At 40.3% G+C, this 12,996-nt stretch overlaps 1 protein-coding gene across 1 annotated transcript in view; it reads right to left on the bottom strand.

Annotated features, from left to right (window-relative positions):
* Positions 1-12,996, bottom strand: part of MRAS (muscle RAS oncogene homolog) — a 437,128-nt gene that overhangs the window by 346,113 nt on the left and 78,019 nt on the right. The gene's annotated exons all lie outside the window — the stretch shown is intronic.

The raw sequence follows: 12,996 nt of genomic DNA on the forward strand, positions 1-12,996 counted from the left end.
AAATTGGGAAAGAAAGGAAGTATGTTTGTTGGGACTTAATTCAGCTTGTAGACTTTTAAAAACTTCCTACAGAGTAATCTGTCAGAAATATTGGGAGAGCAAATGGGTTAAGGATCTGGGACAGAGTTTGAATTGCCTAGACATAGTAAGACCTTGTTAAGGTTAATTCTAGTGGCTGCCAAAAAAAGCATTTACTAGAAACTACCATATTCTTGGTGCAGTGCCTTGACCTTCCTGCAGAAAATGTGTATTTTTTTCAGTTAGACATACTAGAGCCATTATTCACATCCTCCTACCTCTTCTGATCTCTTTAAAGCCTCAAAATTGCTTCAAACCATCAGTTCTGTTTAAAGGGGCCCTCCTTTTAAAGTATTTCTGTATTTGGGACTTGTTACTCTCCTAGCTTCCCCCTCCTGTACCTCCTACTGCTCACCACTAATTTCCTCAAGAACTCCCCAAATTCTGTAGAGCTGGTTTTCTTTTTGCCCTGCTTATAATACCAAGTCCTGGCATCATATCCAAAGAGGCTAAAAATCTCCCACTACCTGCTAAGGACCCGCGGTTTCACTTTCTACTAAAACCTATTTTATCCATCAGACACCACATCATATGGATACCGTATACTAGCCCTCACAACTCAGAGAATGGAGTCTCTTCATAGCCAATGCGTATACTACACAAGTTATTAACAACCAGGTGTTAGTTCAAATGCCACTCCGGTTAAAAGAAACCAGCTAGAAGAGAGAACAATGGGAGGGGGAGGTGAAAGGGGAACTAGAATACATATATGAAGTGACAGAGTTTTTAAAGGACTGCTTAAATCTGTTATCTGAAACTGAACACAAGCTTAACTGTTTAACCTAGAAACAGAATGCACCACTCTTCCTAAACTAGAAAGATACTACTGAATTCGGACCAAGAGCCTTACTTTGGCTTATTTTAATGAGTTACCAGTTTTAAGGCTTACTATGCAGGTGACATGAAATCACTGCTCTTTCACTCCCCTCTAGAAATAAACAACCTAAAGCATTTACGCTATTGAACAGAAAATCGCAAGTGACATTTATTACCAAACTGCATAACTGAAACAAAGTTTAAGTCATGAAGTAGTATCTGGGCATGTGCAAAGTTCAGTGACACGCTTACCTCATGTACATGCCATTCCTTGCATGCCTGTGTGTCTGTCCAAGCTTCTATCATTTCTACTGAAAGCCATCCAGTTTTCATAATCAGCCCTATTACTGGCAAGCATGCATAATCTTGCATTGTAAACACGTTAATGGTCAGTATATACATTACAAAATGTAAATGTGTGTTAATGGTCAGTGCATACGTTGCGGAATGTACACTCAACATGTTAACGGCCAGTGTATACATTACAGAATGTAAACTCATGTTAGTGATCAGTGTATACATTACAGAAGCATGACAACTTCAGGCATATAGATCACTGAATATTAGCCTGCTCACAGATGGTCATTAAAACATTAGTGTATCTGACTTCAGGCCAGATATGCACTTAATTTTCCCCACTGGCTACATGTCTGTTTCTGCAGCTGGAATGTGAATGGGAAAATTACGAAAACTGTGACAAGTCAGCACATTTTAGAAATATTTTCACGTGTCAAGAACAATGCTTTCTGCTACACTTGAATTTCACACAGAATTCTTAAGGCACAACACACACACACACACACACACACTTCACCTACCCCTGAAACCAATGTTTACACCAGGAGTGTCAACACTCAGAGCTCTTCACCCTGTGAAGGAAGGAGGAGATCGAGGCTAAGAAAGTGGATTTATTATTTTTTACAAAAGACTACTACAACATCTATTCTACAGCAGTAAAGTAAGCTAAGCTATATAATTATAGTTGACTCAAGGATGCTTAATATTGGACCTAGAGATAATGATTAAAATGTATGCAAGATCTTGATTATTTTGCTGACATAATTTAAGCTTTTGCTTTTCGCAATCGTATCCATTGTGAAAAACTGGCTTGGTTATTTTTGCTATGGGAAAACTAGTAACTAAAATAAGATGTAATTTTATTTCTAAAAAATGAAATAAGATTATGGGCTTTCAGAAGAGAGTGACTTGATGTGTAAAAATATTTAAGGCTGGTTTTAGTCTTTTCATAATGGAAGAGTCTTCGGAATATTAATGTCAGTGCTATGATTTGCTTCTGCCTGTTTTAATTAAGTTGTATAACAGAATAATTGGGTTCAATGATTCTAAGAGACTTAAGCTAGTTTAGATCGGATTAAGTATTCTTTTAACTGTTTTAATATTCCTTGTGTACTTTCTCATTCATCTCTGTATTTAATATGTATCCTCAATGTTTGTCTTAAAAACCAGCCACAAGCACTTCGTGAATACATTATTATGTATGTCTTATTACTATTTATTACTGGAAGGTTGTCCTTATTTACCATCACAGGCTAGCAGGCTGTAGTTTTTGTCTCCAGTTAGCAAAATTACTTGAGTCTGTTACCACTGAATCCATATTTAATGTATATATTTATATTTATTTGGCTAAATCAAGACTATCCCATAGCTGATTATTTTCTGGCCACATCTAGAGCTGTGGCAGTACTACTGTTCCAGGAAGAAGGCTGTGGGGAAATGCTTGTTATCAAGGCTTTTGTCTTGGATAAGGAGCAGAGGAGACGCTGCAGTTCACTGAGAGAGTGGTAATAAAGGGGTGTATGATGCTCTTCTTTAACACTGCAAGTGGACTGTGTCCAGTCTAGTCTGGATGTGGATGTTGGAGGCCCAGTGAATATTTGTTTATTTTCATGGGGCCATTTTTATTGAATCCAGAGTTGTGTGTAGTTTTATCGTTGTTAGGTATCAGTGGTGCGACTCAACAGACCACCCTCTGATGCCACCTTGTTCCTTTCTTCTCAAATGGTTGGCAGTGGTGGGATTCAGTACTCATCTGTGCCATCTGGTTTTAACATTATTAGTTAATAGTGATGGAAGTTAAACCATATTGCTGCTGACAAGTAGGCTCTACTAGTTTTTAACAGGACTGATTTAAAATTGAAGTGACTCAAGTGTTATGATGCAGTAAAGCATTTATACACCTCAAACTTTAGAGTAGATTCCCAACCCCATATTTTATAAAATTCAGACTGTGTAGTGGTTTTATGGTCTAATAGCGTAGTGGTCTTAACAAAATGTCTTCGTAAACTTGGTCAAACCAAAACTCAAATAATGCTCCCTCATACTACCACTAAGAAGGGCATGCACAAGAGCTTGCAAGTCAGACCTGATAGCATTACTTGTTGAGAGCAGTGAAATTAATTTTTTTACTTGGATGCAGTGTGTTAGGAGCATACAGATTATGTTGCCAGCTTGTTGACAGAATATGATAATTTGCTGTAAAATATGCCTTATTTTGATAGAAATGTTTGATGACCAAACTTCAAAAATTGAGTACCTCCTCTGCTTTTGAATTCTGACTAGTTGGCTCATTGGTTGGATTAGCATTTATGTTCTCTGCTCCTAATGCTGTTTCAGTTTTATAAAGATGTATGGTAGTCTTTGCAGCTTGCCAGACAATGTGTTTGCATATCTAATTACAGTATTTGACTTTGTATGTTTAACAGATGCAAAATACAGTGAATATAAAAGTTTACACCCCTGTTTAAAATGCCAGGTTTTGTGATATAATTTCAAAACTTTCCCACTTTTAATGTGACCTATAACCTGTGCAATTCAATTGCAAAACAAATCTCTTGGGGAATATAAAAAAAACATTCAATAAGCTGGTTGTAAGTGTGCACACCCTTAAACTAGTACTTTGTTGAAGCTCGTTTTGATTAAATTACATCATTCAGTCTTCTTGGGTAGGAGTCTATCAGCATGGCGCATCTTGACTTGGCAATATTTACCCACTCTTCCTTGTAAAAGTGCTCCAAATCTGTCAGATTGCGAAGGCATCTCTTGTACACAGCCCTCTTCAGGTCACCCCACAGATTTTTTATTGGATTTAGGTCTGGACTCTGGCTGGGCCATTCCAAAACTTTAATTTTCTTCTGGTGAAGCCATTATTTTGATTTTGGATGTATGCTTGGGGTTATTGTCACGTTGAAAGGTGAAATTCCTCTTTATCTTCAGCTTTCTAGCAGATGCCTGAAGGTTTTGGGCCAAAAGTGACTGGTATTTTGAACTGTTCATAATTCTCTCCACCTTGAGTAAAGCCCCAGTTCCAGCTGATGAAAAGCAACCCCAAAGCATGATACTGCCACCACCGTGGGGATGGTGTTATTTTGGTGATATGAAGTGTTTTTATGCCAAAGCGTACCTTTTGGAATTGTGGCCAAAAGTTCAACCTTGGCCTCATCAGACCATAACACATTTTCCCACATGCTCTTGGGAGACTTTGTTGTTTTGCAAATTTTTTCTGTGTAAGAAAAGGCTTCATCTTGCAACCCAATAGGCCAGACATGTGGCTAATACGGAGATTGTTGTCACATGTAGTACACAACCAGTACTTACGAGGAATTCCTGCAGCTCCTTCAATGTTGCTGTAGGTCTCTTGACAACCTCCTGACCAGCTTTTCATCAACTTTGAGGGATGTCCAGTTCTTTGCAATGTCATTGTTGTCCCATATTTTCTCCACTTTACGATGATCTTCACTGTGTTCCATGGTATATCCAATGATATGGAAATTTTTGTACCCTCTCCTGACTGATGCTTTTCAACAATGAGATACCTTTGTAGCAGCTGTCCAGTTTCATTGGGGGTTGCTATGTAGGTTAGTCATGATGGGGAGGCATACAAGAGAAATGGTAGTAAACAGGTTGATGCAAGTTTTTTCTAATGCTGTCAGGTAATGTTTACTGCTAAAAACCTGTATATGTATTTTTCAAAGCGCATGCATTAACTCATGAGCGAATAAAATGTCTGCATCTACAGAAGACTTTTAATAAACCAGTCCTGGATGTTTTGCAGTGCTTGATTTGCTGCATAGTTTTGTTCACTTTTAAATGAAAATTATTTTGGTTCATGCTTGTACTTAAGTTGGTTGTTTGGCTGCTAGGCTAGATTTTCATCATTTTGCAACTCGTACCAAGCTGGAAACACAGGCCATTGTAAATGCACAGCACATCTGATTATTTTATTGAAATTGCCCTATGAGCTTTGTGTGAAGGAAGTAGTTGTTATGCTCTGCTTTGTGAACTTTGAGGGAGCAGAAAGTTTTTTGCTTGATAGATTATTCCTTTTCTTAACAGCTACATCTCTGGCTTAATGTCATTCAGTCACTTTTATTTGATGGCCTCTACTAACATATTCAACAAACCAGTTTTGTGAACTGTAATATATTGAACTTAGGGTTGCCACCTTTTCAAATGGCCAAAGTGGGACATTTTTGGTACAGACATCAGATTTTACAGGCTGACAGTGTACATACCCGTGAGCAGTACAAAGGATAAAACTTAACTTTTTGCCTAAAATAAAAGCTTATTCTTGTAGCATTTTAGTTGCTTATTCTATTTCTTATAACATTAGGTATTTTTAGATACAGAATAACTGTTTTATGCAACTATTACATAAAATATAGGAAAGAATTTTGTCCTAAAATCTCAGGACATTTGCCATTTTTTTAATTTTTGTCAGGACACAACTGCCCAAAGAGGGACTGTCCAAAGTGGGACAGGTGGTAACCCTAATTGAACTATGCTGACTCATTTGTAAAATTACTTGGTAATTATACAGTCTGAATAATTCATTACAATATTTCAGTTTGTTATACTGTTCCCTTGGTTATTCCTCAGTGCTGTCTATACTAGGCAAAATGACTCAAAAGAAAGGGGTGCTTAAATCTGTAGTCTAGTGAACGTCCATCAAACTAATATGAAACAGAGGTCAATATGTTATATTGATTGTGGCCTTTTCCAGTAGGTATCTGTCTGCATGTCTGTCTGTTAACTGACTATGTAAGCTAGTCTGTTTTAATCTCAATGCATTCGTGCTTGAAGTGTTTCAAGCATTCCTGAATTTCACAATTGCCTGTTGCAATTACTGAAGTAATTTATTAATTTATTTATTGTTCAAATTCACCTACAAAACAGCCAGTGGGTCTACTTTGTATTAGTCTTTGCTCTTCAGTTTGTGAGAGACCTTTTTGCTCCTCACTTGCCCCCAGACCATTTCTGTTGACTCAATGCGGCCCTTGCAACTGAAAAGGTTGGACACCCCTGGTTTACACGTTTTTTGTGGATGACGGTCATATATATTTCAGCTACTATTAAGTGCAATTTAAATAATTAAATTTATTTTGATCACTAATCCCATGTTGTCAACACTGCAGCTTTTATACTGAAATGGTCAAATGTTTTTTTTAACTACAATATTCCATATAATAGAAAACAACAAAGTCTCATCTTCATTATTATTATTAAATAAAGTGAGCCTTTTTGTATTATCCTGCTCGTGGTTTCAGATATTTTTCTTACATTTGGTCTACTGATGGTGTATCTGACTTAATATACAGTGTATCTTTGCTCTTGAACTTTATTAATTGAGCTTTTTAAATTGCATTAGGCACAGCTGGCAGTAGTAATAGCCTTCTGAAACACAAAGGGCTGATAAAACTGTTGAAATCTATTTTCACAAAACTCAAGATACATTACATATTTCAGAGACTTAAGAACCTTAAACAATCTTAAAAATATGATTTCACGAACACTTAAGCAGTCAACCTTTTTTGCAAATGTCAAGACATGGAATGTCCCCTTTTAACCATTTTTGAAGATATTTTTATTCAAATACATTATTTTCTACAAAAATACACAAATGGGAAATTTTCCATAATTTGCGGCATATTTTCCAGTAGAATTGCTCCTTTTTCTAAATGTTGTAGAAGCCTTCACTAATATACAATCTGGACATTTTCATTAGTTCTTTTCGGCTACAAGGCTAGATTTTCACTAGTTAGTCAATGACATGGAGAGGCTCTTTTCAAAGAATGCTAACTGGCAAACTGTACACTAATATACAACTAGGATGAGGAATTTCTTCTTTTATTTAAAAAGGACATGTTTTAATTGCAGTTTATTGTATCTTTAACATCAAACTTTGGATGTTCTTCATGTTTCACTGTTGCAGTCATTACATTTGGGTTATCTGCTTGCAGGTAGCCCTAAGTCGGCCTGATTAGCAAAGTCTTGGGTCCTGCATCGGTTGCTGTCTCATCTTCCATGACGTCAGGTAGTCAGGGGTATAAAAGCATGCAGCCGACACCACTACATCAGTCTTTCTTGCCGTGCGGTGCCCGAAGCAGAAGCAGTTCGCAAGTGCCGGTCGACCGACTCCTGCAATTTTTGTTTTCGTGTTTCAGATACACAGTCTTCAACTAAGCTAAATACTCCGTTGGGGGTCCTTTTTCTTGCTCTAAACCTATGTCAGTAAAAGTTCAACAATTGTATTTCTTGTGGAAAGCAAATACCTCAAAGATTTTCATTAGTACTGCATTCCTTGCTTAGGCCCAGACCAAGACGTACCTCGTTGTCGGTTTTGTGCCTTATTCAAACCTCTAACTATCAGTCGTCGATTCATTTTCGCATCTAAAGATTTTGGTACTCAATTCAATTATCCAGAAATGGCTTTGGTAAGCCACCTGACTACCAACATTCCGAAAAAACGCAAAGATAGACAGAGACAGACCGCATAGGTCCAAAGCTGCTGACGATGCTTCGCCTAAACTAGTCGCCAGTTCGCCAGTACTCAGTGAGGCGCTTTAGCAGCCCCTGATACCATCTACTTCAGATTCACAGGCCTCTGAGACCCAGGAGTCTGGTATGCCGCAAGATGCTTTCTTCGACTGTGGAACCTGCGGATGTCTCTACCTTAGATGGGTCCAGAGCTGCTGTGCAGGCCTCTGAGGGTGTATTCAGGCCTACTGACTTGCATATTAAACCGAAGCCATCTTCTTCAAGGCCTAAAACTCGATCCATGCCTAAAAAACAAATAAGAATGGCTGAAGACCTTATTACTCTAATCAGAGGAAGCCACCCTTCTCCCTCTAAGAGACCCAGAACTGACTTTCCTTCTGATCAGGAATCAGAAATGTCTGTTTTCTCTGATGACCAGGAGTGGCCCTTATCTACCTATGAGGATTCTGATGTAGAGGACTCCATTCCCTCTGCTTACCCTCCAGAAGATTTCTCTTTTGGTGAAACTTTGCATACCCGTAGGGAGCATTTACGCTGGGAAAGCCAGGATTACTCTGACTCCAAAAAGAGGCTTAGGGAATTCTTACTCCTGCTTCAACACAGGCCTTTAGCAATCCCTCCTGTACTGGACATTGTAGATGATGCCTTCTTGGAATCTAGCCTGGCCCCTTTACACTTTACCTCCGGCTCCCAGAAAACCTGACAGGTATTACAGAGTACCTGACTCTCACAAGTTCCTCTTTAAGAATCCTACTGCGGATCCTGAGACCATTTCACAAGGACCCAAAGGCATTAAGGCTACTACTGCCAAAAACCCTACCCCCTCTGATAGAGATTCCAGAGCCCTGGACAGATGGGGTAAGAAGGTATACACTTCAGTTACTTTGGCCATTAGGGCCTTAAACTGCCAGGGCCTTAAACTGCCAGTTTCATATGTTAAAGTAGCAGCAGCATATTACTGGACTACTTAAACAGAAAATGATGTTGATTCCTGACTGTGCTGAAAATAAAGAATTACAGGATTTAATGCATTCTGCTGAACAAGTTGGAAAACATACTTTGCAATGTGGTTTTGATTCATTAGAGGCATCTTGCAGGCTGCTGTCACTGGGTCTGTACTTAGAAGGCATGTTTGGTTTAAGGAGCAATCTTTGCCAGATCATGTTAAAGCTAAATTACTAGAAGCTCCCTTAAACCAGGACCGCCTGTTTGGCAACAAAGCAGAAGTAGTACTTAAAAAGATGGAGGAAAAAGCTAAATCTATACAAACTGTTAAAGATTTCCTGCAAGTACGGCCTCCCAGATTTAGTAGGCACTGGCCTTCTAAGAATTGGTCCTTTCCTGCCTCTTCCAGGCCTTCTCAGTCCTAACTCATAACCAGCAGACCACACAGCTTCACTCTCAAGGTACTCACAGGCCTAAGCAGTGTGGGGGGGATCCCACTTCCAAAGCTGGGAGTAGTAAGACACCCCCTATGGTAAACTGTCACAATGACAACTTTAAACCTTCCAAGCCCTGCTCAACTGACTGTTCCTTTAGGGGGAAAGATCGCCCTGCATGCAAAAAACTGGGAATTCATTACCCAAGACAAATGGGTTTTAAAGATAGTTTACCAGCTATACAGATTCCACTTCCACTCCTTACCAACCCCAAATGGTTGGCCAGACCTACCCCCAAATCAGTGGGCAGAGGCTCAAAAGCAGGTTCTCTCTCTTCTAAGCATCCCAGAAGGTGAATGGGGGCAAGGTTTTTACTCAAGACTTTTCCTGGTACCCAGAAAAAACAATTCCTGGCATCCTATCCTGGACCTCTCTATCCTAAACACTTTTTGGTGATCCCAAAATTCAAAATGCTAACTCTTCATCAGCTGCTTCCCATGCTAGGCAAAAATGCCTGGTTGGCAACACTGGATTTAAAGGAAGCTTACCTGCACATCCCAATAAGGGAATCTTGCAGAAGATACCTACATGCACTATCAGTTCTCTGCACTGCCCTTTGGCTTATCTACTGCACCCAGGGTATTCACAAAGTGCCTAGCTCCAGTCATTGCACTTTACAGGCAAAGAAATATTCAAATATACCCATACCTGGACGTTTGTCTAATTCAGGCAGAATGCCAGGACATACTATTAAATCATCTGGCATTTGTAAAGAAATTACTAACTTCTTTGGGGTACACCATAACTGAAATGAAATCACATCTAGTACCCTGCCAACAAATTATATTACTGGGAGCAAGCTTGAATACAACTTCCCAGATGGCCTACCTCATGCCAGAGAAACAGGTTTATCTGACAGCCTACTGGCCACAAAGACCCAGTTATCTGCAAGGAAAATACTGCAAGCGCTGGGGTTCATGGCCTCTTGCATTCTACTAATTCCATATGCAAGACTGCACATGAGGAAACTACAATGGTACCTAAAATGTCTATGGTGTCAACATTCTCAGGACCTAGAATCAATGATTCCTATCATCCCTTGCTTAAAGACAGAGTTCCTTTGGTGGGCAGAGGCATGCCACCACAAGGGATGCCATCCACTCTACCCCCTGCAGCCCAAACCCTAACAGACACATCAGACTATGCATGGGGGGGCTCACTTGGCAGGGCAGTGCATTCAGGGCAAATGGAACCCGAGTCAAATGCACTTGCATATCAATCAAAAAGAAATGTTAGCTGTACAGAATGCTCTGACAGCCTTCAAAGACCACATTCTTCCAGGACAATTATTGGTAAAGACGGACAACACCACTGTTATGTGGTACATAAACAAACAGGGGGGAACCCACTCATACCCTCTCTGCAGACTAGCCATGGCTCTGTGGAACACAGCCTTGAGCTACCAAGTGCACCTACAGCTCAATTCCTGCCAGGCAAGCTAAATATATTGGTAGATGACCTAAACAGATATCTTATGGACCCACACGAGTGGAAACTGGAACCAAAGATATTCAACATTTTGGAAACAAATAGGGGAGCCCAGAGATAGACCTGTTTGCCTCCCCTCAGAACTACCAGTTCGACAAATTCTGCACAAGGACTCCCCACAGACAAGCTTGGAAATTGGATGCCCTGTCCTTCACCTGGAAAAACCTTTCAGTTTATGCTTTTCCCACTCTGCCTCTCCTCTCCAAAGTGCTACTAAAGATCAAACAGGACAAACCAAGGGCAATACTTATTGCACCAGACTGTCCATGCCAACACTGGTACCCCCTCCTGTGCAGTGTGTCACTTCTGGAGCCATGGCATCTGCCTCAGACTCCTGCCCTGCTGTCGCAGCAGGAGGGCCAGATTCTGCACCCACAGCTTCAAACCTGAACCTTGCAGCCTGGCTAATTACATGATCTCTCAGTTACCATCCCTCAGTAAGCAAGTGATGGATGTCATTCTGGAGGCAAGGAGGCCTAGTACTAGAAAATCCTAAGCTGAAAAATGGAAAAGATTCTGTTCCTGAAGCCAAACTCAGGGGATGGACACAACAGTGCCCTATTTACTGCACATTCTTCAATACTTAACTGAGATGCTTCACAAGGGCCTTTCCTTTTCTTCCATCAAAATTCATGCCTCAGCCATTTCTCCTCATTATAATACAAAGCCACCCCTGCTGAAGCAATTCCTTAGAGGGGCCAAAAACTTAATACCACCCAGCAGAGGCCCTACTCCAGCCTGGGACCTAACTTTGTATTGGAAAAGCTCACTCTACCTCCCTTTGAGCCAGCTGCAAATGCAGAGTTGAAATTCCTTTCTTGAAAAATAGCCTTCCTTCTAGCCATCACTTCAGCAAGAAGGGTGTCTGAATTACAGGCCCTCATGGCAATGGAGCCTTTCATCATCTTTCATGCAGAGAGGGTGTCCCTCAGGACCAATCCTTCCTTTATGCCTATGGTGGTATCCAGTGTGGCCCTTAATCAGTCCAATCATTTGCTAACTTTCTTTTCTAATCCACAGAACAAAGGGGAACGAATACTGCACTCTTTGGACATGCACAGACAACTCAGATTTTACTTGGACAGGACTAAGCTTCTCAGGAAATCTGAACCGCTGCTGGTTGCATTTGCAGCAGGGCTAGAGTAGAAGGCTATTTCAAAGCAAACCATTTCTGCTATAAGCACCATGGAAAACCTACCCCACAGGTGATACGACCACATTCCACCAGGGCTGCATCTACCTACAGCCTTTCTCAGAGGTGTCCCTACCAGGGACATCCTAGAAGCTGCTACTTGGAGTTCTGTACATACCTTCACCAAGCATTACCACTTGCCTATTTTTTCAAAATCCAGAGCTGGTTTTACCACTGCAGTCTTGCAGGGCCTTATAGCTGGTCCTAATGCTATCTAATTGCCTCTTCCCTTCCTTAGCTTTGGGAATCTACCCAAATGTAAAGACTGCAACAGTGAAACATGAAGAACATAATACAGTTGTGTACACTTACCATAAATGCAGATGTTCAAGTGTATTCACTGTTGCAGTCCTGGTTACCCTCCCTCCAGCCCCCTGACTTCTACTGACTATACCTCTATTCTTGTTTACTATGCTTAAAGCTTTCTGGTGTATTTGCTTTTTGTTGGAGGTGTAACCTTGTATATAATTGCTTCCCATTATGGGGGCACCTGACATCTGGGGAAAGAGAAACTGATGTAATGGCGTCGGCTGCATGCTTTATACCGCTGACTACCGGATGTCATGGAAGATGAATCAGCAGCCAACGCAGGACCCAAGACTTTGATAATCAGGCCGACTGAGGGCTACCTGCAAGCAAATAACCTAAATGTAATGACTGCAACAGCAAATACACTCGAACATCTACATTTATGGTAAGTGTACACAACTGTACTTTATGTTTAATACAACCAGCTGGGTTGGCATAATGGTTATGGCATTTGTCTCGCAAACAAAGTACAAGGTTTGAGTCTCACCACTGAGAGAAAGTGACTAGATTTAAAATGACTCACAAGGGCAACTACCATAACATCTACCTATAAATCTATGAACAGCAAGTCTTCTTACTGTTAAATGTCAGGAAATATATGCCCCAAAGTTCTCGCGGTCATACTTTTCAACTGCTATGAGTTAGGCTCCCAAGCTTAGCTTTAGTCACACGTATTCATAGGTACATACTTTATTAAACAAATAAACTAAGCCTACACAGTCATTCATTATCACTAACTATATGAAGACCATCTATTGAAGAAAATGAGACTTTGTTCCTCTTTCTGACTCTCTATCAATTTTTAAAAATCACTGCTATGATTATTTTTCCTTCCAGACATGCCCTACATAACATGCATGCTCTGCCCGTATTAAGAAG

This window comes from Protopterus annectens, chromosome 2.part0 (assembly GCF_019279795.1).
Source record: "Protopterus annectens isolate FY-2018-M chromosome 2.part0, PAN1.0, whole genome shotgun sequence".
Lineage (NCBI taxonomy): Eukaryota > Metazoa > Chordata > Ceratodontiformes > Protopteridae > Protopterus > Protopterus annectens.